This window comes from Canis lupus, chromosome 19, assembly GCF_048164855.1.
Source record: "Canis lupus baileyi chromosome 19, mCanLup2.hap1, whole genome shotgun sequence".
Lineage (NCBI taxonomy): Eukaryota > Metazoa > Chordata > Mammalia > Carnivora > Canidae > Canis > Canis lupus.
This window is the reverse complement of record NC_132856.1, coordinates 12,895,283-12,922,737: the sequence shown is the minus strand read 5'-3', so window position 1 is coordinate 12,922,737 and position 27,455 is coordinate 12,895,283. Positions and strand designations below refer to the sequence as shown.

The following is a 27,455-nucleotide window of genomic DNA, read 5'->3' as shown; positions in this document are numbered from 1 at the left end:
TGGGAGGAATTTTTCAGGGCAGTCCTCTCAAGTGACAGAACTCGAGGAACTGACTCGTGAGCTTGACGCCTTTTCCTCCAGGACAGGTGGTGCGTGGGGCGGGAAACAGCGCCTCGCAGGAGCCCAGCACTCTTACCGGGGGATCCTGGGAGTTCCCACGTGACGTGACGTTCCCTTTCCGTGGGATCTTGGGAGTTCCCACGTGATGTGGCATTCTCTTCCCACGGGATCTTGGGAGTTCCCACGTTACATGGCATTCTCTTCCTGCGGGATCTTGGGAGTTCACGTGAGGTGGCATTCTCTTCCCACGGGATCTTGGGAGTTCCCACGTTACATGGCATTCTCTTCCCGCGGGATCTTGGGAGTTCCCACGTGACGTGGCGTTCTCTTCCCGTGGGATCTTGGGAGTTCCCACGTGACGTGGCGTTCTCTTCCCGTGGGATCCTGGGAGTTCCCACGTGACGTGCCGTTCATAGCCTTCCAGGCAGCTGCTGGGGCAGCAGGACGGTATTGGCTGCAGTTGCCGGTCTGACCTTGTTTCGAAAGCTTGAGGAATGAGGAACCTGGACTGTGGAACCTGGAGTTGGATGGCGCTTGGAGGGCTGGCTGCCCGGTTATTCCGCGGTTCCAGCTCCGAGTAAAAGAACCCCGGAAGTGAGGTGTGCTGAGGCGGCAGTCAGCGGCGGCCCCGTCCTGGGCTTACGGGTTTATTTGAGCGGTTCCCTCAAACTTTTATTCACATATTCCACGTGCATCTGTGGGAGACTCACTGGCTGGGTCTGCGGGGACGATGCGGAGCTGGACAGTTTCGGGCAGCTGCGGGGGCGGGGGGTGCCTTCAGTCCTGTCCTGGAGACCGACATGTAACCAATTAACTGTAACACAGAGGCAAGTCCATCCGGGGATGAAGAATGCACTTCGGAGGCTCAGGAGCAGGACTGATGAATTCTTCATGGAGAGGTCAGGAAAATCATTACAGAGGAGGTAATATTTTGAAATAGGTTTGGAAGAAGGAGTGGAATTTCACCTAGCAAAGATTAATGGCATTTCAGTTCCGACTGAATCATGCGGGGCACAGGCAGGAGACCTGAAACGACGTGATCTTTTTCTTGATTCTAAGTCTGAAAGTTTCCTTTATTGATAATCTGGGCTTTCTAAGCCTAGGAGAAAAGGATTTAAGAAAAATGGGTGGGTCTGGGAGGGGGCGGTCAGAGAGGAAGTAAAGGTCTGTGTCCACCCGGGATGTCCCATTCTGGTTCCGGGTGGGACGCACTTGGACTTTTGCCTTCAGCTGCCTAGACTTCTTCCAGAGGGGTGGGCCAGGTGGCAGCAAAGTAGGATGAGAAGGTACTGGCTCCTAGAAACCCAGCCCTTGAGTGTGACACCAGAAGGAGGCACAGGGAGGAGATCATTCATCAGGTCGTTTGTATCATCAAAAAGACCATCCGTTTCTGCTTCCTAGAAGGTCGGAGCCCTCAGGCTTTTTCTACTCTTTTGGAGCCTCATTTCACCTTTTCCTAACAAATTGTGTTGTTTGCTGGAGTTAGCCAGAGTTGCTTTTTGTTGTTTGCAATTCTGGTAGAGTGAGGAATGAGAGAACTTCCTCCAGCAAGCTAGAAGGAGGTGAGGACAAGTTATGACTAGTTATGTGTAGAAGCTTAGAAGGGATGAGGTTATGGCTAAGTCAACCTTAAGGTGAAGGCTTGAAGCAAAATCGTGGCCAACCAAGGTGGTAGTTGCTGTTTACTGGAGTCTCCTGTTTAATTTTCCTTTTGTCTATTATAAAGCCCGTTTAGTGGCTCCTGATTAGAGCTGTGGAACTGTATATGAGGCTCAGGTATGCATTAGATGCCTCTATTGAATAACTCAACATGCAGCCTTGATGAATGCTGATAGTCTTTACATCAAAAAAAAAAAATCGTCTCTAAGTTTTGGTGCAGTTTAGCATAACTCGCTGAAATAATTTCAAAATAAAGCTAGAGATTATGAATTAAATGTGTAATTTCTCTCAAAACTTTAGCACTTACTGGCTTTCATTTTTCCTCTGACTCTTCCAGACAGACTAAATGAGTCTAAATGTGACTTTCATCACTGTTTATTTGTCTTAAATCAATTTTTGATTGAGTCATTAGTTATTAATGTCATTGTAATTTTTTTCCTTCTGTTGGGATTCCAGTTTGGAACAAAAATCTCTATTATGTTTGTCTTAAATTGTTTGGGTGGCTTTTGAGTAAATGCATGCATACAAAGGGGTGGAACTTTTAAACATATACAAGTAACAAGCAAAGCTAGCCATTTGAAAGTAACCTGCTAACTGCTATGTATTTGCCAGTTTAGAGAATAATTTACCTTAGTTTATACAAATATGCTTTGTTTTCCAACAAAATTTATTAAAAAGGTAGCTGTAGGAAATTCCCAGAGTAGAGTGGGTCTTTATAAAGGCAATTCCTTTGTTGATTAAATGTGTTCCTTTCATAGACAGTTATTTTTCACTTAAAGAGACTGAATTGTTTTTACCACATAGATTTAAGTTAATTTTGGGGGCATACTTTTTATTTATTGCATGATGTGATGAATCAACGTTTCGCTGAATGCCTACTCATTATGAAATGCTTTTGCAGATGTAAAAATTGAACAAGGCACAATCTTGTCCTCAGGATACTGTGTAGTAGGAAAAAAATATGAATCAATTGATTATAACACATGAGAATGTGACATCTCATAAGACAGCTGAGCACATACAGTAGTGACTCAGAAAAGGCTAAAAAACATTGGATTGAGGTAATTAGAAATGACTTATTGAAAGGAATCACATTTGAAATTGTCCTTAAAGGAATGGTAGGTTTTCCTCTAGTAGAGAAAGGAGAATAGACAGTCTAAAAGGAGAGCACTAAACAGGCTCTCTTTTGGTAGTTATAACCTGACAGGTATTGGTAAGGTAAGAGAGAAGTTGAGACATTTAATGTGTATCTCAGGCAAGCTTTCTTTGCCATGGGTCCCAGCATTTGTAAGGGAATAGAATAGTGTCATAACACGATCACCATCAATACCTCCCTGTCATCTCTCCTAATTCTATCCACAACATCTGTGCACACTGGATTTAGCATATAAGAATAAGCAGATTTTTCCTAGCCTTGCCACAGACCAAATCCTAACAAGTTGGAGTCAATTTGAGGATACTGCTTAGGGACAAAGAATGTACAACATTTGGATTGAGGACCGCCGGGGTGGTTCAGCGATTTAGCGCAGGCTTCAGCCCAGGGGCTGACCCTGGAGACCTGGGATTGAGTCCCACGTGGGCTTCCTGCATGGAGCCTGCTTCTGCCTCTGCCTGTGTCTCTGCCTCTCTCTTTCTGTATCTCTCATGAATAAATAAATAAAATCTTAAAAAAAAAAAAACACTTGGATTGAAAATACAGAGTGTTTTAAAAAATTATTAAAGGGAAGCTTGTTTTGTTGTTTGTTTTTAATTGGGCAGGGTCACTATGAGCCTGGAAAGTCAAATGCATGACATATCTCAGGATTTTGTAGGCAGATTCATGTTAAGATTTGTGATTCAGAAAGACTCATTCATCAACAAAACGTTGGTTGTATTGGAGGGGAACAATAATAGGAGTGGTTAATATTTGATGTGTTTCCATTTAGACAATATCAAAACACTAAGCATCAAAGCTCTATAATACAGATCTCATTTTGTCTAGCATATTATAGTTCATAATGGATCTTTCTGTGCATTTCCTTATTTCATCCTTATAATATTATAAGGTGGGAAAGATAGCTTGCTCTCCTTTAAGATAAATACTGAGACTTGAAAATAAGAATTGAACTAGTTACTGAACTAGTTAATGGTGGAGACAAATTGCTAAATTGCAAATCTAGCTCCATTTTTCCTATTCTCTGCTTTTATGTCATGCAAAATTAACATTTGTTGTTATATCCGTGATAATTACTGCCTCCCCACCTTCCACTGCCTTGAATAAAAATGATTTCTGTGTTTATATAAAATTATAAAATCAGTAATATACACATGTGCACTGTTCAAAATATGTAAAAAACACGCACAGTGGAATGAAAGTCTCTTCCAAGGTCACTTGATTCTCCGCTCACAAGTTGCTAGTATCTTGCAAATTCCTCCAGAAATATTCTATGTGTTTACAATCATATTTATGTGTCTTTTCCACACAAAGTATCTTGTTTTCACTTAACAGCACTTGGGAGGGCATTCCATAATATTACATCCTTTTAAATGACAGAGTAATTTGCCTTGGTACAGATGTAGCATGATTTATGTAGCCAATCCCTTGTAATCACATTTAGAGTTTTGCTGGCCTTTTGCTAATATAATCAATGATGAAATGAATGTTTATTCACACTGTCATTTGTGTACATGAACTAGTCTATCTGCAGGTGAAAATTATTTTTAAAACGCAAGTTCTGCGATCCTTTTTAGTTAATGGCTTTCAGCTAAGTGAGTTAGTAGTTCGTTTTTATGCTGTGTTTTAGTAGCAATAAATACATGGCTGGTAGAACATTTTTAGCTCAAAATTGCTATTTTTCCTGTCTTCCGTATGAAACCAATAAACTCTTGTGTTCAGCTTGAAGCATAAGACTGACAGCGAGCATCACATAGTTATTTTGGCCATCCTAGCCTCCTTATACAACAGGTTGAAAGTATATTACTTCGTGCTTCTCAAACTTCAATGTATAAAGAAATTATTTAGAGATGTTGTTAAAGTGCAGGCAGTGCATCAATGGAGCTGGTATGGGGCCTGAGTCCCATATTTCTAACAAGCTATAGTGTCGACTAGACCACAGGGTACTGAGCAAAAAGGATCTATGGTGAACTGTGGGTGTTGGAAGGATTTGGTGGGACAGTGGGCCAGAAACAAAAAGCTGGGTTTTAGATTTAACTTTCCTACCCATTTGAACTATAGCTTTTCCAACTGGCCAGTGAAGTCTCTACCCATCTGTTAAATCGGTATAAAAATTCCAGTGTGCTCAACATGTATCAGAGAGTTGAATTGAGACTTACTAGGAATACACACACATTTGATTTGTGACATGCTGGAGAGTTAAACAAACGTGCAGAGACAATAATAGTGATTTTGTATGGCACCTTCTGAAAAAAGATTATATATGTTAAATCTTAACATGAAAAAAATGTAACCGCATACAAAAGTATGAAAGTAGAGTTCAACCCTATGGATATTATTGCATAGAAAAAAAAAAAAAGAAACTAGAGGAAAGGAATTGCTATTAGCAATTATCTGTGGGAGAAAGAATTATAGTTGCAGATTTTCCTCATATTTATGATAGTTATAGTTTTATGTATTCTATAAATGAGTATGTATGACTTTTATAATAAAGAAAATCAATTAAAACTTAAATAGAAAATGTGATCATTCTTCTTTGGGATTTGAGATACATTGTTTGGGATTATAGATTTGGGATGCATTGTTGTTGCAAGTCATCATAACAAAAAGAGATAATGATGAGCTAATATTTATTGAATTTTAACTATGTACCCAACATTGAGTGTAGACCTTAAGTATGTGAACTCTTTAGTATAGCTCTGTAAGTTAGCCCCATGATAGCATCCCTAAGCTTCAGAACGAGGTCTTTTTAATGTACAAATAAATTCTCATTTCCCTGTGTGAAACACTCTATCATCTCTCACCTTTTCATCGTCTGTAAAGTCTGGTGGAAAGCTAGCCTCAGCCTGTCACCTACCACATACCTTCTTAACAGTTCTGGTCCAGCTACAGTGTCCTTTGTTTCTGTTCCTAAAATCCCATTAACTTCATTCTCATCTTGGAGCCCTTGAACCAGCTACTGCATCTGCCAGGATACTTTACCTCCCCAGCATGTACAATTTAGATACCTGTTCACTTGTGGCCTTGTCAAAAATAGTTTGATGGGGTTCAGAATATGCTATTCCAGAATATGGCTCCTTGGCATATTGAATATTTGAAGCTGAAGGAATCTGAGAAATAGTAGTACCAGTGAGGACTCTCTGGCCTCCCCTTTCTCTCCTGAAGCAGGTCATAAGATCACATGTGAGAGGTGTCTTTCTTATACCTGGAGAAAAGGAGCATTGTCTCCAAAGACAGTAATGCCAAGGAGAATCTGAACTAGGAGGCCTTGCTAAGTTTTCCCCAGTTTACTATCCTTAGCTTATACCCTTTTGCCTTATCACATCTTTGCATGACTTTTCCATTCTTCATCAAACACGGTATAAAAATGTTCAGGTTTAACTGTCTCTTTAGGTCTTCATTTCCTTTTGAAGGCTCTTGTGTCATGCAGAACTCACATTAAATAAATATGTATGCTCATCTCTTGCTAATCTGGTTTTTTGTTGTTGTTGTTGTTTTATGTTTTTTTTTTTTTGGCCAGTCCTATTTACAAGGTTCCATCCTTGGTTCCCAGGGAACCTTAGAATAGGAAAAAGAATCTCTTCTTTCCTTCATGGCCTTACTTTTGAAGATAACATTCCGTTCTCCTTAGTGCTCTTATAGTGTGTGTGTATGCATGCGTGAGTGCTTATCTAAGTTATAGGAGTTAGAGCCATTTAAAATGGAGTGATTTGTTTGCTTTGATATCTTTACACTCCACAAAAATGCGAACTTCTGGAGATCTCAGGGACTTTATTTGCCTAATAAAGTCTGGATTTGCTGGACTCAGAACCTGTGCTGGCCTTTGCTTATCATGGCTTCCAGTCAGTGTAGGACCCAGCTTACCATGCATGTGTGCATTTGGTGCAGTCCTTGGGAAAGCTCAAATGTGCTATGTTTCCAATGGAAGTGTATTGTCAGGATCAAGAAGGTAGGGTAATAGAGAATAACTTACTTGATCATCTCAAATGTTGTATTTCAACATTACTGGGGTGTAGAGAAATAAAGGTGGTGGAGAGAAGAGCATAGAGTCTGAACATTTGTAATACCTCCTTGCATTCACCTTGCCATGTTGGTGTCAGGAATATACGTGCTCTGCATACTTCTGGATAAAAACAATTTTAAAAATTGCTTATTCTTAACATTTGAAATACTTTCAGGCAGAATTAGTAAATCCAGTTGCCTTTAAATTTGGAATATCCTCCTCTTACCCTTTGGTGTGTTCTGAGTACTATACAGCATGAAAATGGATAGCTGAATATAATAAAAATTCTACTTAGGTTGTTTAGGGAAAGAGTTGACAAAACTCCAGTGAAAAAACTATCGTAATTACGACTCTTGTATTCAGAAAACACATTGCTCGTTGGGTTTTCTGGGGCCTCTGGGATGCTCTAGAATAGAAATAATTCCTTCTAAACCTTATGGTGTACACACTAGGGATACTGATGAAATTTTAATATAAAAAGAGCTTTGTAGATATATTTAGGAGGTGATTCTTATATTTATAGGTCTTGAAGTGAGTTGACCAGGGGAAGAATTTTTTTTACCTATATTTAAATCTGTGGTTTGTAGTAGAATAGAGGAAAGAAACTTTAAGGTAAAAAAAAAGGAGAGGAAAATTGATGGCTATAGGACTATTTCCTTGAAACTCAGAAATCTCCAAACAAAAAGTTTCAAGCAGTGGAAGGTACCTTTGCCTTTCTGCAGTGGACATCACTTCAGATTTCATTCAAAAATGAGTTTCAACCAGCCTGTTTCCTTTAATTAGCAGCATAAGAAAAATGAAGAGTGCTAACATTAATTTAACAAGAATCGATAGACCGGCTCTCCAAAGTATACCAGATAGTGGACTCCCATATTTCAGAGCTGAATGATAAATTTAGTATCTATCACAATATCAGTTTCCCTTGGCTTAGTAAATTGCCTTTGGGATCCCTGGGTGGCGCAGCGGTTTGGCGCCTGCCTTTGGCCCAGGGCGCGATCCTGGAGACCCGGGATCGAATCCCACGTCGGGCTCCCGGTGCATGGAGCCTGCTTCTCCCTCTGCCTATGTCTCTGCCTCTCTCTCTCTCTCTGTGTGACTATCATAAATAAATAAAAAATTAAAAAAAATAAAAATAAATAAATAAAAAAAAGAATTATGGGTTATTATTTTAAAGATTTTATTTATTTATTCATGAGAGACAGAAACATAGAGGGAGAAGCAGGTTCCCTGCAGGGATCCTGATGTGGAATTCGATTCCAGGACCTCAGGATCATTGCCTGAGCTGAAGGCAGATGCTCAACCACTGAGCCACCCAGGTGCCTCAGCATTATGGATTTTTTTTTTAATCATGATGGGATGTATCTTCTAGACAGTTCTTAAAGCCTTCACAATCCATAAGACACAATAAAATTCTCAGGTTTTTTTTTTTTTTCTGCAAATCCTCCATTAAATTCAATAAACCTTTCTCATAGTCTTTAAACATCTAATAAGACATTGGTGGTTGTAATTGCCTTGAAGATAAGTCATTTGTATTAACCCACTTCAATTTGCTGCTGGTACAGTTTCTGTTGAAGAGTATACAAATTAGAATGCAAGATAATCATCTCCTAACCTATTCAGCAAAATAAAGTTTTAAACCTTAATGAAAGTTGTAGATAGACTCAGTCTTTGCAGCTTTTTTCAAAACAAGGCTTTTAAAGAATGTATTTACTACATGTGTCAAACAGATAATAATCTTGCCTCCCTATTACTGTTTTTACGACATTGAATGAAATAGAATAAGTATATAGGTTGGGATTGTCTTCAGTGGCAAGCAATTATAAAACCAGATAAATTGTGGTTTAAACACATAGAACTTACTTTTCTCATACAACAAGAAGTCTAGTAGGCTGACTGCTGTAGGTGCTCAGTGGTGCCATCAGAGACCCAGCTCTTATCTCTGTCTACTCTGCTGTCCAAAAGACTGTGGCTTTTGAGTTCACATTCTCAACATGGACGCTTCACTTCCTGATGCTGTATGTGTCTTTCAGATAGAAAGAATGGTGAAGAGTGGAGGACAAAAGCAGTGATGCCAGCTGAGTTTATCCCTTTCAAAAGTTTTGCTAGATGCTTCATTAGTTGATTTCCAATAACTTCTCATAGCAAGAAGTATGCTACTTAGTTTTCTCTTGCTGTAAGGTAGTTTTATGTCTCTGAATAGAAAAGTAAAAAGAAGGGGGTTGAAAATGGCTTTCAGATGTCAAATCAGCCTAGAGCCCGGCTCAGTTTTCACTAATGTGTCAAATGCCTATTAAGACAAGCGTGTTGACAATGGTGTTTGTAACTCTACTGTATAATTGATACCAGCAGTGTCTTAATTCAGATCCCATGTCTAATAAAATATAAATGATTTTAAATAAGAATGTAAGTAAACAATATAATAATGTATGCTGAATATTTACTGTGCAATACTCATTTTTTCTAAGTATTTTATATGCATTAACTGAATAAATCTTCACTATAACCTATGATATAGGTAAGGTAATTCCAGTATCTCCATTTTGTGGATCAATGGGCTGAGGCTTTCAGAGGATATGACAGGTGCAGAGCTTGGATTTTACATGGAGACAGTCTGGATCTGAAGTCCTTACTCTTAACCACTACACTAAACTGTATTATAAGACCATATCCTGTGACTTAAAAATTCATAGAACTTTGAATAATGTGAGAAATAAATTACTGAAACTTACCATATCAGTGGAAAAACTGGGCTCTGAGAAGAAATTGTGATAGACAGTGTCACTGAGCTTTTTCAATTACACATGGTTTGAATATGTAAGTGTGGATCCTTAGGTATAGTTAGTTCCCTATCCTTTTTCTCTCCAGTATGCAGCTTCCTCAGTTAAACCAGCTTAGCTGTGGATGGTCACACCCATTCCTAGAATGATTAATCACTGTTTCAAGTTTACTTACAACCTAAAAAGATCTATTTTTATCAAGTTGTAATTATGAGATTATTTCATCAAGCACCTAATTAGAATAATTCTTTATGTAAAAGAAAAAAATGTTTGGCAAGATCCTTTCATTTGAGATACATGTATTTTACATTGTGTCCTACCAAAAGGGCATGAAATCAGGCTGCTTCAGTATTAGTGGTGCTAAGTTTGATCATATGAATTAAGGTGGGCCAATTTTTTTTTCTAATTTTTATTTTTTAGAGAGAATGCAGGTGCACAGGGGTGGGGAGGGGCAAAGGGAGAGGGAGAGAGAAAATTTTAAGCAGGCTCCAAGCCCAGTGAAGAGCCCAATGGGAGATCATGACCTGAGCTGCAATCAAGAGTCAGATGCTTAAAGGGCTGAGTCACCCAGGTGCCCACACCAGATTTTTCTATTTCAAACTGTATTTTTTCCTTTGTAATGAATAAGTACCCTGGAAGAGGGTGAGAGATTTCCTTGGTACTAGACTGCTGGCTCTCTAACAACTTTTCATCTAATCTTTTTAGCATCTGTAGGTTGTCTTTTCCTTGATCAGTGATTCATTGGGCACTGTAGAATGGTGATTTTCTAATTCTTTCTTTCCATCTACAGTTATTGACTGGAAATTCCTATGAAGAAGCACTTTTTCTCATCAACCTGGCATAAAATACAGTTCTTTCTTTAAAAAAACAGGCTGAATGCTTATTTTCCTTTAATTAGAAGTTTTCAAAGTAAAATATTGATGTAATAATCACCTCCAGTGATCTGAAGAGTCTTAGTTTGTTTTTTGCTTTTGCTGTCCTCCCCCCCCCCGACATTATTATGGGCCTATGAGATTTTATTTATTAAATATGTTCCAATCAATTAAATTTCCAGGAAATACAAGAAAGAATGAACACAATAAAAGACACAGAATGAGACAATTCCAGGTATAGAATGTTTTTCACAACACTGTCTTGGTCTGTCCAGAAAGTCAATATAATAAAAGAAGCAAACAAGTATAATACTTACCATAATAAAAAACAGAGGGACATAAAGAAATTCAGTGCATGAGTTTGAGAGTTGTAATTCAAATGGGTAAAATTTGAATGTGCACTATATATTAGGTATTAGAGAAAATTGTTGCTAATTATTTTTGTGATGTGGTGATGGTATTGTGGTTATGTAAGAGAACAACTTTAAGAGAGGCATGCTAAAGAACTTGAGGATGAAGGAGCCTGTTGCCTTCAGATTAGATAGAATTAATTATGTAAAAGAAAAGTTTATAAACATACAATTGCACTATTAAAAAGCAAATATGGCAAAATGTTAAATGTTGAATTTATTTGTAGAACATATTGGTCAGCATTATATTATTAATGCAAACTTTCTGCATAGAAACTTTATAAAAAAGTTTTAGGGGGAAAATAAATGGCCATGACTCCTTTGGAAATGTAGAATGTCATTTTATTCTTGAATTCTAGAGCAGTGTTTTCCAAAATATTTGTTCTGCCTAGAAGGATTGGTTCAGTATTTAGGCAGAGATCTGGGCCTCTTTTCTTCACTTTAAATAGGGCACTCTATTTCATTCTGATACATATTTTGGGAGTCTGCCTTAAATTTTATTTGAACAAAGTCATCAGGTGACCTTCAAAAAATTGTAATATCTTAGGAAAGAAGTCTCAACATCAATCACAAGTTCCTTCATGAAATTTGTCCAAAAGTGCCCAAGATTTTGCAAAATTTGGCAATTTCATTAAAGCAATGTTTTTTATACCTGATTAAAAATCTATTAACAGGATTTGGAAGGGCCAGATGGGAAATATTTTAGTCTCTGTAATTGTACAGTTTTGGTCACAGTTACCCAGCTCTGCCTTCTTAGTGGGTGGAGCAGCTACAGAAAGTATGTCAATGATGGCTGTGGTTGTGTTCTCATAAAACTTTATTTACAAAAACATTGGGAAGTTCTAATTAAATTTGGAAAAATAGTCTGCAGACCCTCTCAATCATATCAAATGTATTAGTTCTATTATGAAAAATATAAGGAGGTGTTTTTTGATGTGATACAGTGACCTCTCTCTCCTCAGGACCTATGCACATTATTAAAGTAAAAACAGACTGATAGGAGTTAAAGCAGTAAAAACAGATTGCAACAGGGGAAGAGAGACTTAGGATAGAATTCATCTCTACCTGGGTGGCTCAGGGGTTGGGCGCCTGCCTTTAGTTCAGGGTTGTGATCCTGGGTCTGGGATCAAGTGCCGCATCAGGCTCCCCTTGAGGAGCCTGCTTCTCTGTCTACCTGTGTTTCTGCCTCTCTCTCTCTCAGTCTGTCTCTCATGAATAAAAAATAAATCTTTAAAAAAATTCACCTCAATTCTGAATTTAATGTGGAAAAGTGGGAATTTACAAACATGAAGCAGGTTTGGGATCAGTGGTTGGAAAATTAGTAAGTAGAAATGTGGGTAAGGGAGGATTCTGGAAAAACCATTTTAACAGGATTCTGACTGAAGCCATGTGAGGGTGAGCAGACATTACCTGAAGGATGGTGGATAATGAGGAGTTTTATTAGGTACCAAGGTGGGGTTCTAACTAAACTGACTTAGTTGGATCTTTGTTAAAACTGGGGTCTTGAGGACATACCCAAAGGCTGGTGCTAGTCAGGCTTAGAAGAGCCTATCGAGATTTTAGTCAAGGAGAGTGTCAGTATACTGTTTTCTTTCTGTGGAAATTTCCCTCCTCCTCCTCCTCCTCCTCATTATTATTATTATTATTATTATTATTATTATTATTATTATTATTATTTTGGAGAGAGAGAGAGGTTTGAGCACCTGAGCTGGGGGAATGGAGAAAGGACAGAAGAGGGAGACAGAGAATCCTAACCAGGGTCCATGCTCAGCACAGAGCCTGTCTCATGACTCTGAGATCATGATCTGAGCCAAAATCAAGAATTGAACACTTAACTGACTGAGCTACCCAGGTGTCCCTTAATTATTTATTTTTAATTTCTCTCTTTAAGCATCACGTTCTCAGCAAATATTCCTTAAGGTCACATTCTGAACTGCAAGATGCATTTCTTATTTCTAATAATTATGTGTTTACATGATTAGATTGTTAATTGTTAAAGTTGTTGACTAATGATCATCTTAGAATATGAGTCATTGAGGACAGGAACAATTTCTGTTTTATTGTGGTGGCATTGATTTGTTTTTGCCTTCTTTCTCACTATTTTATCCCTAATCTAGCAAGGTACCTGATATTTAGTAAGCACTTATGTATTCGTTGAATGGATTAATCAGTTACCATTTAGACTTAGTTGTTATTATAACATCAATATGAAGAATAAGACAAGTTCAAAAAATATGGTTAATGAACACATTAATTTATAAGCTGGGATGTTATTTTTCTTTTCTAATCCATTGCTTTTAAGTGCTGGTAAAACCAGATCATAAGAAATAAGATATAAAGAATATTATTAGCGTCTTAAGCATTTAGCTTTATGTCTTTGGGAATGTTCTAATTTCTCACCATTTTTGAAAGTAGTTTATAAGCACAAGTAATGAAATAGCCAGATGAATTTTTGTGACTGACATGTAACTTAACTCATTTGAGTCCCCTTTTTTGAGAACTTTTTTGAGAATCTAAATTCTACAGAGCAGTTTATCAGGCCCCCTAATATCTTGTTCCAGTATTTCTAGTTTTTAACTATTTATTTTGTTATCCTACTACTTTTGTGAAAATGATTTATTTTGGATTTTGGATCTCATTTTTGTTTTTTTCTGTTAGTTTCTATACTCTTAATTTTTTAAGGAATTTATTACCTTAATTACTTTACACTTTCTACATTAATTATACTGTTCCTTTTTACTGCGAATATTTTTCAACCAAAACATAAATTGATTTCATATTATTATTTTATATTTCCCACAGTCTCCCATGTAATATATGCTATGTAGTGAACACTTAATGAAAATATTTTGGATATTGAGATGCTTTGGGAGGGAGATCTAGATGACAAAGAGAATTTTTAATTGGTCCCATCTACAATATGTGTAATAAATGTGCCTCACTGATACGGGCCACCCTACAATGAAATCGTAATTTGGTCAGAGGTTTCCATTTAGTTTAACTTACATAAATATCTATCAACTGATTTTTATATTTTTAAATAAAGTTAACTAAGATTTTGTGTTGGTACATTCTAGGGCAGTGAACATACAAAAAGGTAGCATTCTACAGTTTATCTGCTTAGATTTGGTGTTCCAGATGAGGGATGATTAAGATATTTCCTCAGAATAAAGTTTGTATTTGTTTCAAAACAAGATACCTATCAAAATGAAGGAAAAAGGTCAGCCTCATTAAACTGAACTCAGTTCAAATGAGCTAAATTTCATTTTCTACCACACTTATTCTTTAGTGAACAGAAAAATAAAAATGTATTTCTTGCTGTATCCTAATGGGGCATGAAAAAGAAAGGGAGACAAAAATCCAGAGCAGTTTATTTTCATATTCCTTCACTGAGATGAGGTGATCCATCTCTGATTTAAGCTACTTTACTGATTGGGGTTGGGTTTGGTGCTAGAGCCAGGGAACAGGGGGAGGGGAGTGTTGGTTGTAGATAGGTGCTTTTGTTGAGTTTTCTGAAATGACTTGATTGAATTCTGGTTTTAGAAGAGCATTTTGTATTTGTTGACTCAGATTCTGTATCTAAGAAGAAATTATGGCAATAATTTGAGGTGATTTTCTGAATAATTCAAGCCAAAGCACCAGCTAGTGAGAATAGTATAGTATTAAGGTAATTGATAACTCTTCGATCCTTGTTTTTCAAGAGAAACTTTAATAAGGTGTGTGTGTGTGTGAATTCATTACCATAAATCTGTATGTTATTCTGTGGGTTTTAGTTTTCTCTCTTAAAACAGATGTCATTGCGGGCAGCCCGGGTGGCTCAGCGGTTTAGCGCCACCTTCAGCCCAGGGCATGATCTGGAGACCTGGGATGGAGTCCCACATCGGGCTCCCGACATGGAGCCTGCTCTCCCTCTGCCTGTGTCTCTGCCTCTCTCTCTCTCTCTCTCTCTCTCTCGAATAAAAAATAAATAAAATAAAATAAAATAATAAATAAATAAAATAAAATATAAAATAAAAATAAATAAAATAAAAAAATAAAAAATAAAATAATAAAATAGATGTCATTGCAAATTGCTTTAAGGAATGGTAAACAAAGGCTTGAACTTGGGATTTATAAGGTTTGATTTTAGGATATGGTGATAAAAATGGCCTAGTAAGGGGCACCTGGGTGGCTCATTCAGTTGAATGGTTGAGCATCTACCCTCAGCTTAGGTCATGATCTTGGGGTGCTGGGATTGAGCCCTGGGTCTGGCTCCCTGCTCAGCAGAGTTGGGGGGGCCTCAGGGATGGTGTCAGCTTCTCCCTCTGCCCCTCGCCCTGCTCCTGTGTGTGTTCACTCTCTGTCACTTTCTCTCTGAAATAAATAAAATCTTGAAAACAGTGGCCTAGTAAGAGTTTAGTATATGAAATCTGAGGTAGAGGGAGATAAACTTGAACAAATAAAGTAAACTTGTTCAGTCAGAGCTCTCTGACACCAACACAGACCCTAAAGTCAACACGATTCTGTCTCCACTCTTCCACATCTCTAGGCAATTCAACCCCAAAACAAACTTTTCCCAAACTCCATGTAATATCATTAGTTATGCTAAATGAGACAATTCCCAACTGCTGTATTTAATCCTTAAGTAAGCCATAAATATGGTTTTATAGTTTCAGATTTTGAGTGGTACTCTTTCTTGACAGAAGTTTCCCTATTTTATCAATGCCTTCTCTCATTCCTCCTTTGTCCTTTGAATTTTCATCTTAACCATTCCTTTTAATCACTGAACTTCTCAAAAGACTGTTGTGTAGTTGATGCCTTTGTTTTCTTAGAGTTTATTTCCTTCTCTTTTATGGAGTGGAGGGAGCTGCCTAAGTCAATCTAAAAGTTTAATTCTTGATGGTTTGCATTAAAAATCTTCTAAACCAACTTGGATCTACTCTTCACCAACTTTAAAGCTCACTATATCCTTTAGTCAAGCTAAACTAGGCTCATCTTTTGTGTTTTAAGATTCCATACAGACTAGCCTGTTTGTTTTCTACCAGCATTCTTTATATCTAGAATGCTCTCTACCTGATTTAAAACCAGTCCATCTTATTTACTCCTTTCCTTGAGGCTGCCTCTGACTCCCCAGATCCAAATAACTGTTACTTCCTAAGAAGTAGAACACTGTTGTTTTTTTGTTTTTGTTTTGTTTTGTTTTGGAGCCTCCTATATTCCCATCCTGGGCTATTGGTACTCTCCATTTTTAATTTTTGAAACTGAGGGACAAAGGTGGAATGCTTATTTTTGAACACTCTCTGCTTCTTTCCTTTTTCTTCTTCCATGGAATAAAAATGGTATCAAAACATCAAGGAATAAAATCACATTTTTTAAGAAGGAAAATATATTGGGAGATATTTTTAAAACATTATTCCTGTTATTTAATTTTAGATTTGTGTATTGTTAATTATTTTATGTTCCAAGAAAAGTTTACATTCATTATCTTTGTTGTTTATCACTAGAAACCATAAATAATGATTTGTGCTTCTTCATACTCATCCATGTCACTATGGTACCTTGGATGAAGAAGGAGCTCAGCTAATGTGGGTTGAGATTAGGGTGCTAATAATGATTGTAAAGTAATGACATCTGACTTTTTGGGTCAAAAATCTGAAATATAGTGTCTGTGTAACTATATGCTGTGTGAGGAAATAAATTCCCATTTTCCTTATCTTTATAATGGGAATAACAACTATTCACAAAATTTCATATCAGAGAAATGAAATAAATATATGAAAGTTCTTTTAAGCTACACTTGACATTCAAAGTATATATAACAACGTAAATGAAATAAAGCAAATATTAAGGAACTACACTAATGAATCATATTAATATTTTTAATGATTTTTATTTGGGCAATCACATAGTGCTTTTCAGTTTACAAAGCAGTTGTTTCAAAGGAAAATGGTTTTATTTTGTATCCACTCCATAATATGGTTTCCATTTGAATTTTGCATATTTTTAGCAGTTTTCAGAAAGCTAAACTGGTATGTTTTGTTATTGCCATAGCCCGGGAAAACTGGACCTATGTCGAGTGACCAAAAGGAAAAAGATATTGGGATAAGAATAAAATACCAGTGCCTCCTTTTTTATTTGTTCATTGAAGCTTTTTTTTTTTTTTTTTAAATTCCACAAGCCATTTTTCAGATGTCGCGAAAATTTAAACTGCTACTCGGTATAGAACTTAAGATAATTGGCCTTTGGAAAATTCAAAATAGTGTAGTATACCTTAGATGGATCCAAAAATAGGTTTCAAAACATTGGTTGAAAAATTGACTTTGAATCCAGGGATGTGGTTGCATGTGTCTTTTAATAACTTATTTTAAAAATTTCCTTTGAAATAATGTTTCTTAATCTTTCACACTGCAAATGTTCTTGTTGTGGTGTTGGTGATGATGATTTTGGTATCTGCCTATGATCCAGATTTGTTAGAATTAATAGATTTGTTAGTTATGGTTCTTCTGAGAAACAGAACCAATGTAGTGTTCACACGACCAAACAGTTAACTCAGTTCTAACACTACTGGGAGAAGTGTCAGATCCCACAGGTTAAGGGCTCAGTTCCACAAAACAGTCCCACTCAGACACAGTTTAGGAATCAATTGCAAGTCTAGGCTGTTACTAGAGCTTCTAATTGACCAGATTTAGGTCTGGGATTCCAGTGACGACCTCCTTGGGGTCATTTAATTTGCTAGAGCAGTTCACAGAACTCACGGGAACATTTTACCTACTAGGTTGCTGGTTTATTATAAAAGGATATAACTCAGGAGTAGACATAAGGAAAAGATGCATAGAGCAAGAAATGTGGAAAGAGGTGTAGAGCTTCCATGCTCTTTGAGTGTGTCCCTCTCCTCAAATTTGCATGAGCAAACCAGACCGGATGCTCTCCAAACTTCTAGTCTTTGGGGTTTTAATGGAGCTTCATTACATAAGCATGATTGAATAAATCATAGCCATTTGTGATTGATTCAACCTCCAGTCCCTCTCCTTGCCAAGGAGCTCAGGAAGGTGAGACTCAAAGTTCCAGTTTTCCACTCACATGGTTTGTTTCCCTGGCAACCAGCCCTCATCCTTAGGTGTTTTCTAAAGTCACCTCATTAACATAAGCTCAGGTGTGATTGAAAGAGGTTTGTTAGTATCAAGACACTTTAATCACTCTTATCATGCAGAAATTCCAAGGGTTTTAGGAGTTTTGTGCCAGAAACTGGGGTAAATATAAAATATATTTCTTATAAATAACAGTATCACAGTGGTTATCCTACATGTAAAGAGGCTTACGCTAAGGAATTGGCTCATGTGATTATGGAGGCTGGAAAGTCTAGATTCCTACAGTCTGGGCCAATACGCTGGAGACCAATGAGTGCTAATGCTTCAGTTCCAAACTGAAAACTGTCAGGCTGGAGGCCTGGGAGAGCTAATATTCCCATTTGAGTCTGTAGACAGGCTGCTGTAGAACCAGTAAGAGCCATGTTGCAAGTGAAGTTTGAAGACAGTCTTCTGAGAATTGTCTCTATCCTAGGGCAAGCAGGTCTTTTTGTTCTTTTCAGGACTTCAGCTGATTGGACAAACATTATGTTGGGTGAGGGGCTTTATTCCATGTTCACCAACTTAACTGTTAACCTCCTCTAAAACACCTTCACAGAAATACCCAGAATGATATTTGACAAAATATCTGGGTACCACATAGTCCAGCCAAGTAGACACATAAAATTAACCATCATAGTAACTAATATATGATTTCGCAGGTACATGTTACATGTCTGTCAGAAAGCAATGAAATATTTTATTTTCCAGCACCACAATTCATAAGGTCAGTTCCAGATGACACAAAATCATGTTTTGAATGACTCTCTGGTCTTTGGAAGAGTAGATTTGTTTTGAAGAGACAGTGATGGCAATTTTGTCTATATTGCATTTTACAGTTTGCAAGGCATTTTTACATACATTAGCACTTTTGATCAATCGGCACCATTCTTTTCAAAGCTTTGGCTGCAGATCCTGCCACCAAGTTATTTACAATGTCTAATACAAGCAAAGTGAAGCCAAGGGTCAAATAATTATGCAGTGAATCTGATCAATACTATAAGCCAGTATGAGCAATTTAGCCAAATGCAATCCTGTCTTTAATTGAAACTCCTTTTGTCTGAATTATGTGGACAAATGCTTCATTTTAATGTGCTGTTGTGCTGTTTTGCAGAAGACTGTGATATCCACATTGTAAGAGCTTCTTATTCACCTTGGAATTTCCAACATCTAGAATCATTACTGGAACATAGTAGCTAAATAAAAGTATTTTTGATGATAGTGAATCAATCCATAATCAAATCAAATTCTCCTTAAATAAGCTCTAGACCTAAAATAATACTAGTTCAAGGTGTGTGGGAGCACCTGTTCTCTTATTAAATTGCTAAGTAGTGAATCCTTTGCCTCCCATTTGATTTCTTTTATAATTTTTTTCCATTTTGGGTTTGAAACATCTACTTTTCTTTTAAAGATTTTATTTATTTTTTTATGAGAGACACAGAAAGAGAGACAGAAACATAGGCAGGGGAAGTAGCAGACTTCCTGCAGGGAGCCTGACGTAGGACTCAATCCCAGGACCCCAGGATCACGGCCTGAGCCAAAGGCAGACGCTCATCTACTAAACCACACAGATGCCCCTGAAATAGCTGCTATTTTAGAATGAGCCATGATCTCTCAGTGTCCACTTAAGTGGCTTCTTTTTACTCAGTGTCTCTCTGACCAACTCACCTCACCTGTCTTCCTGTCTTGTAGCATATGTACTGATATATATACCTTATGTTTTTGCTTTAGTCCTTCCCAGTAGCCTGTCTCTAGCATTCCTGTGTTTAATTCATTCTACACGCTGCTTTCATGAATATCTTTCTGAAGCACGAGAATTATCATTACTCTCCTACTCAAAATACTTAACAGATTAAAAAAATAATAATATTACTTCATTATGAAGTAGGGACAAATTTGTAGAAATAGAGTAACACTTCTGTTACCAGTAGTGGACACACAGAACATATTTCATAAGATGACAAGGCCCTAAACTTTTGACCTTACTTAGATCAATAAGTTGTATCTGGCTAGAGGTATTCCACAACCCAAGTTAATACTGATCTAGAAATAAAGGGGTAACTCACCTCTACAATGAAGTGTATAAGAATTATGGGTCAAGAATAAAGAATGACATCATGTTGTTGTATGAGCTGATACACTAAATGATCTACCATAATATGGTAGTGATGATCCAACATACTAAAGTATACTGTTGATTCAAATGTGAATCTGAAACTGTTTGAGTTTCACCTGCTTTGCCATATCCTAACTGTAGTTTCTTGAGTTAATATAAATCTTAAATGATTTTAATTGAACTTTTGATTATACTTCAGAAATGTAATCAGATATTGTCCAAAGCCAAAACTAATTTAATGAAGAATTTAAAGTCACCAAAATCAGTATTACTTCTCAATGGGATTCTTAATTTTGCTCTATTCTCCACCTTTTAATAGAACCATGAAATAAGAATTTCACTTGTATCAGCTACTCTTTATCCTATAGTATTTATCCTTCTAAATTCTTCCTACTTATAGTATTTGCTACCTGTTATGATCACTAAGGAATATTCATTTTAGCTGAAGAATCCCGGTGTTCTCTAAGCCCACTCCTGTCCAGCCTCACTAAAAATTCTCTGTGTCCACTGAGTAAAAAGCCAAGAGCTGATCATTTTGTGCCTTTGCTGCTAGGTGAGAAAATGCAACTTCAAGAACAGCATTGCCTGGTCTTAAACTACCTATAGCATAAATAAGAGCCTGGAATATCTGCTCAACTCCACTGGAGTCATTCTTACATTAAAACTAGATTTTCACAATTCCAGCTGTCTCACTTAGCTCCATTTTATAGCAATTAAAAAGTTAACGATCTTATTTGTCACAAAATATAGCATGAAATGTAAATAAGCCAAACACCAGATCAAGGCAGAAATAAGAATATGACATGGCAACCAAAAGAAAAAAAAAATGTTTTTTTAAGAGATGCTACAGTTGTCTCCCAAGTTTATTATTGCCATTGATCACACTTATGAAAATAACAGTTATAACACAAGTAAGAAGGTTACAATATAATGTAAAGAATTCTTTCCATATACTATTTGACAACTTTATTTCCACTACAAACTGGTGTTATGGTACACATAAGTTATCCTGCAGCAGGATACCACTGGTGGGTTATGTTACTATATGTTATTTGTTATAAGAATAACAATAATGTTGCAGACTATTTATTGAAATATCTAAACTTAACTGGAAAAAAATGACTTCTGCTAGGCCAGCTCTATTTTCCATACTCATCTTGACCATTACTTCTCACTATTAGGTTTTTGGGAAGATTATTCTCCAGCTGACAGGATTTCAGAACTGTAATTTGGAGGAATAAAACTAGATGACAAATGACTACGTTTAAATGTTGTAGCACATAGTCCATTCTCTTCATTTCACATGGTAAACATTCTCTTTCAATAAAAAGGATTCTTCTGGGCCTGAAATGTTTCTTTGTTCCTGATGTATTAGACCTCTTAAGAGTATAACACTATTTAAATTTTAAAATGTAAATGCTACTTGATGATGCTGAAGACCATTACTGAGTTTTGAGTTTTCATTACATCTACTTTTGTGTATTTCTTTATCTAATTTTCATAACAGCCAGAGGAGCAGAGACTTAGAGACTTACCTACAATCACAGTGAGCAATGTATGAGCATGATGTGTCTAAATTTAGAGATCCTTCATTGAACCCCCGTCCCTCCCTCCCTTCCTCTCCCTCCCTCCCTCCCTCCCTCCCTTCCCCTCCCTCTCTCCCTCCCTCTCCCTCCCTCCCTTCTCCTCCTTCCCTCCCTCCCTCCCTCCCTCCCTCCCTCCCTCCCTCCCTCCCTCCCTCCCTCCCTTCCTTCCTTCCTTCCTTCCTTCCTTCCTTCCTTCCTTCCTTCCTTCCTTCCTCTTGGTATAATTGCCATGGAACATTATATTAGTTTTAGGAATACAACATAATGATTTTATATTTTATATATATTGAAACATGGTTACTGTAATAAGTCTAGTTAACATCTGTCATTGTACATTTTTTTTTATCTTGAGAACTTTTAGGATTTACTCTTTTTGTGACTTTAATATATGCAATACAATATTACAATATCAGCAAATATAGTTGCCATGCTCTATGTTACATCCTCATAGCTTGTTTGTTTTATAACTGAAAGTTCATACCTCTTGATTCTACCCATTTGACATAACCTCCACCCTCTGCTTCTGGTAACCATCAATCTATTTATAGCTGTGACGTGGTTGTTATTGTTGTTGTTTTGGATCCCACATTTAAGTGAGATTACATGGTATTTTTTTTTCTCTTTCTGACTTATTTCATTTAGCATAATCCCTTCAGGATCCACCCATGTAGATGCAAATGGCAAGATTTCATTGATTTATGGATGAATAACATTCCATTGTGTGTGTATGTGTGTGTGTGCATGTGTGCACACGTGCACATATGTAAACCACATTTCCTTTATCCATTCATTCATCAATGTTTACTTAGGTTGCTCCCATAGTTTGTCTATTGTAAACAATGCGGCAATGAGTTTGAGAGTGCATATATTTTTCTTAGTGTTTTTGTTTTCTTCAGATAATAGTCAGAAGTGGAACTGCTGGATGATATGGTAATTCTATTTTTAATTTTTTGAGGACCCTACAACTGTTTTCCACGGTGACTGAATCAATTTATTCTTTGACCAGCAGTGCACAGGGTTTCCTTTTCTTCACAGCTTTGCTAACACTTTCTTTTTTTTTTGTCTGTTTGGTGTACTATATAATAGTATATAATAGTATATAATACTATATTAGTAATATAGTATATAATACTGTATTATAGTATATTATATATATATTATATATACTATATAGCCGTACTATAGGTATGGACATAATAGCTCATCATTGTTTTAGTTTGCATTTTGCTGATAATTACTGATGTTGAGCATCTTTTCTTTTCTTTTTTTTTCTTATTTATTTATTTATTTATTTATTTATTTATTTATTATTTTTTGAGCATCTTTTCATGTACCTGTTGGTCATCTGTATATCTTTGGAGAACTATCTGTGCAGATCTGCTTATTTTGAGTTGGATTGTTTGTATTTTGCCATTGAGTTGTAGGAGTTCTTTATGTATTTTGAATATTAACTTCTTGTCAGATCAATGATATTTAAATATTTTCTCCCACTCAGTAGGTTGCCTTTTCATTTTGAGGATGGTTTCCTTTGCTGTGCAAAAGCTTTTTAGTTTGATGTAGTCCCACTTGTTTCTTTTTGCTTTTATTGCCTTTGGTTTTGGCATCAAATCCAAAAAACTTTGCCAAAACAGATGTCAAGGACCTTAGCTTACTGCCTGTTTTTTTTCTAGAAATTTTATGGATTCAAGTCTTACTTTCAAGTGTTTAATCTATTTTGACTTAACTTTTTATTTTTTTTTATTTTTTATTTTTTATTTTTAAATATTTTTTTTTCAATTTTTATTTATTTATGATAGTCATAGAGAGAGAGAGAGAGAGGCAGAGACATAGGCCGAGGGAGAAGCAGGCTCCATGCACCGGGAGCCCGATGTGGGATTCGATCCCGGGTCTCCAGGATCGCGCCCTGGGCCAAAGGCAGGCGCCAAACCGCTGCGCCACCCAGGGATCCCTTGACTTAACTTTTTAAATAATTTCCATTCTTTTTTGGTTTGTCCAAGTGAGTGAGACTATCCTCTGCATAGGTTTATTTATCAGAAGTTCTGAAGCCTACGCCTACCATTTTGTTATGCACTGAGAGAGAGGACTTTAAAAGTGGGTTAGCTATAGGTAGCGTTACTTGGAAACTGTTCATTAGCAAGTGTAAATTACCGTTTGTACATCTGGGTGAGTAGAGTAAGCCACCACATGCCACTAAGACTTCTTTCAGTGATGGCATGCCATAACTGCTTCATGCCATGGTACATTCATATATATAAATTATATATAAATTATATAATTATATATTTATTATTTATATAATTTATTATTATATATTTATTTATATATAATTATATATAATTATATATAAATATATATTATATATAAATTAATATTATTATTATTTATATATAAATTAACATGATTATGGAAGCCAGTAAGGAGCCAACCAAACCTACACGACATGCATGTAAGAGCAACTGTACATTAACATTTTATGTCAGTCATATTTAAGGACAATTTTACATTTAGTTCTGATCTTCATCTGCCTCTTCTTTCTATGAAAATATGATTTTGATGCTCAGTAACACTTTACTATCTAGTCTGATTTTGTACATTCTCTATTTTCTACATTCAACATACTTGTTTTCTGGATCAGTATCTGCAGCTTACAAAAACATATTGTTACATATAATTAAAGATCACTAATTATGTAAAACAATACTGTATGTGTAATAAAGCTCTGCATGTGTGACAGAAATCTAGAAGCTTAAAGTCTATAAAAGTGCCTTGAGAAAGATGTACTATTACTATTTGCATTTTTAAACTGTAGGTGTCATGCAGATTCTTACTGATATTTTGAGTAGTTTGGAAAAAGCATGTAGAAATGAGGACACACAAAAATAAAATTGAAGCCAAAGAAGAAAAGAAACACATACTGGATAAGAGAAATTCTATTTCATTTTGATGAAGTGTTTTCGAAGTCCTAGGGAGACTTTTTCTTCTAACCTCCTATGTTATATTTATCTCCTGGGTTTCTGAGGTAACCAAGAAGAAAAAGAAGATAGAGGAGAGAACAGAGAGATGTATTTTCTTTTCTCCTTGAAGTCTGTTTCTTGGTTACATATAAATGCAGCACAATAGCCAAAAGAATCATCACATTTTAAGGGGAAGTAGATTTTAAAAGAAAAGATAGATTCTTTCCCAAGCTCTATTTCTGTCTCATCAATAGTAAAGTAGGTTTCTAAAAGGAGATTTTTTAAAAACAGAAGATAGTAATAATAATAACAGTTATTAGTAGTAGTAGTAGTATTTTTAGAGAGGGAGAGAGAGGTGTGCAGAGGCAAAGAGAAAGAGAGGGAGAAAGAGAATCCTAAGGAGGCTCTCCACCCAACATGGAACCCAACTCCATGCTCAGTCTCACAACACTGAGATTGTGACCTGAGCCAAAATCCAGAATCAGATGCTTGACTGTCGGGGCCGCTGTTGGGGCCACTCAGGCACTCCTAAATAGGAAGTTATTAATACGTTGCTTTGGATACTTTTGTGAATGTATACTATTGTTATATTTTGAGACCTCAATATTTAAAGTGTGTCTGTGTTTCATTAGTTCTTTGCTTGCGAACATATAAATTAAAATAACCATTTGACATTATATAATTAAAAGAAGTTCATTTTCATGGCAAAAATGACTTTCATTTTTGTGATTTGAGTTCTCTCACAGGTCATTTCACATTTTAAGTAATGCTTATTTAATGTACTACAGCTGTATTTATGGACCCCTTCACTATTTGTTCATCAGCCATTCAGCAATCGTTTGGTAAATCACTTCCAGGAACCTGATATTTTGTTCAATGCTGGGAATATAATATAATATTTTCCTTTCCTCTAAAAACTTATGGCTTTATAGAAGGTGCTTATTGGAATTAGGAAAGTGAAGATCTTCTCTTTGATATACACCAAGGATTATATATGTGTGGAGAATGACTCCTTCCTTTAATAATCAAATCTAGACCCAACTTGGTCTTTCTAAAGCCCATTCTCCCTGGCTTATTTGGGATTAATGTTAATGCTCTGATTTTTGTGGGCCAGTAGAGAATATTCAAATCTTATACTCAGGTACTCTCATTTTTTTTAGCATAAATTTTATCTCAAATTTGATCTCCAACACAATTTGTCATCAAATTGTTGAAATGAGGTTGGCAAAGAAGAAGAAATTCAGCTAGTTTCTCAGTCCTCCATTTTTAATTGCCAGAGTTAAAATTTGGCATAGTTTTATACAAGATTTTAGATTTTTTTCTTTTTGTGTCTCTGTTATTCTATGTTTCTTGAAATAAATTTTTATTAAAAATTGGAAACTTGGCAAGCCTTCATCAAGAAAGCTTTTACCAAGTTTGAAAATTATTTTTTGGAAAAATAAATGTTACAGGCACACAAAATAGTTCAGCCAACTAAGCCAACTAAGCTTTGCATTGAAGTGCAAAACACCTTGTGTATGTGTGTATATGTATGTAAATAAAACTAAAACTCTTTGATAGAGGAGTAAATATAAACTTAGCAGTTTAAGAGAAAGTGTTCTAGTTTATGAGTTTAATGTATTTGGTTCTGCTATGTTGCCGTAACTCCAGTTTGGTGACTATAGTGGTTTGAAAAATTTAAAGTTCTTAATATTGTTTAAACATCTGCTCTTGAGGAAATATATCCTTTCCTTTTTCAGATATAATACATATAAAATACCCCATCTGGGCTGAATGCCAGGGAGGCACCATGCTTAAGTAATAAGCCCAATTATCTCACTAATAAACAGCAACTAGAAATTGAACTCTTGTTGGCAGATATACAGGATACTTAAACACTAAATGGGATTAATTAAACCCTAAAAGGACTTACATTACAAACAAATATAATAATAAATCATCATATAAATATTAAGTATGGCAATTATCTCATTTTCTCCTCTTTTTTAGTTAATGGAGTTTATGCTTTTGAACTATCATGAAAAAAGGTTTTAAAAAATAGTAGAGAGGTTACCTTCAAGGATCTGCTGAGATCTAAATTTTCAATTCCAAACCAATGAAAGATGAATGTGATGATAAATATTTCACTCCCAATGCCAAACGATATGATTTCTTTTTTATTTTTTAATTTTTATTTATTTATGATAGTCACACACAGAGAGAGAGAGAGAGAGAGGCAGAGACATAGGCAGAGGGAGAAGCAGGCTCCATGCACTGGGAGCCTGACGTGGGATTCGATCCCGGCTCTCCAGGATCGCACCCTGGGCCAAAGGCAGGCGCTAAACCGCTGCACCACCCAGGGATCCCCTGCCAAAGGATATGAATGTAATAATGTGTCAAGTAAAGTTTTGGGGGGACATGGTAGAGGCAATTGAGATGGTTGAAGTCAAGCACATACAAAAGTGGATTTATGATCAGTATAACATATTTTACTTAGAAAGGTATTGTTGACTTTCCTATAATTTCCTTTCTAATCATTTCAGAGCAAATAATTTTTTTAATAAATTAATTTTTTATTGGGGTTCAATTTACCAACATACAGAATAACACCCAGTGCTCATCCTGTCAAGTGCCCCCCTCAGTGCCCGTCACCCATTCACCCTCACCCCCCGCCCTCCTCCCCTTCCACCACCCCTAGTTCGTTTCCCAGTTAGGAGTCTTCATGTTCTGTCTCCCTTTCTGATATTTCCCACACATTTCTTCTCCCTTCCCTTATATTCCCT

The 27,455-nt window shown here is 36.4% G+C and overlaps 1 long non-coding RNA gene across 1 annotated transcript in view; it reads left to right on the top strand.

The window, feature by feature from the left end:
- The first annotated feature begins 480 nt into the window (after positions 1-480).
- LOC140611273 (uncharacterized) overlaps positions 481-27,455 on the top strand; it is a 109,543-nt gene continuing 82,568 nt past the window's right edge. The window contains exon 1 of the long non-coding RNA XR_012012554.1: positions 481-983. This is a non-coding gene — a long non-coding RNA (uncharacterized lncRNA). The remainder of the gene's footprint in view (positions 984-27,455) is intronic.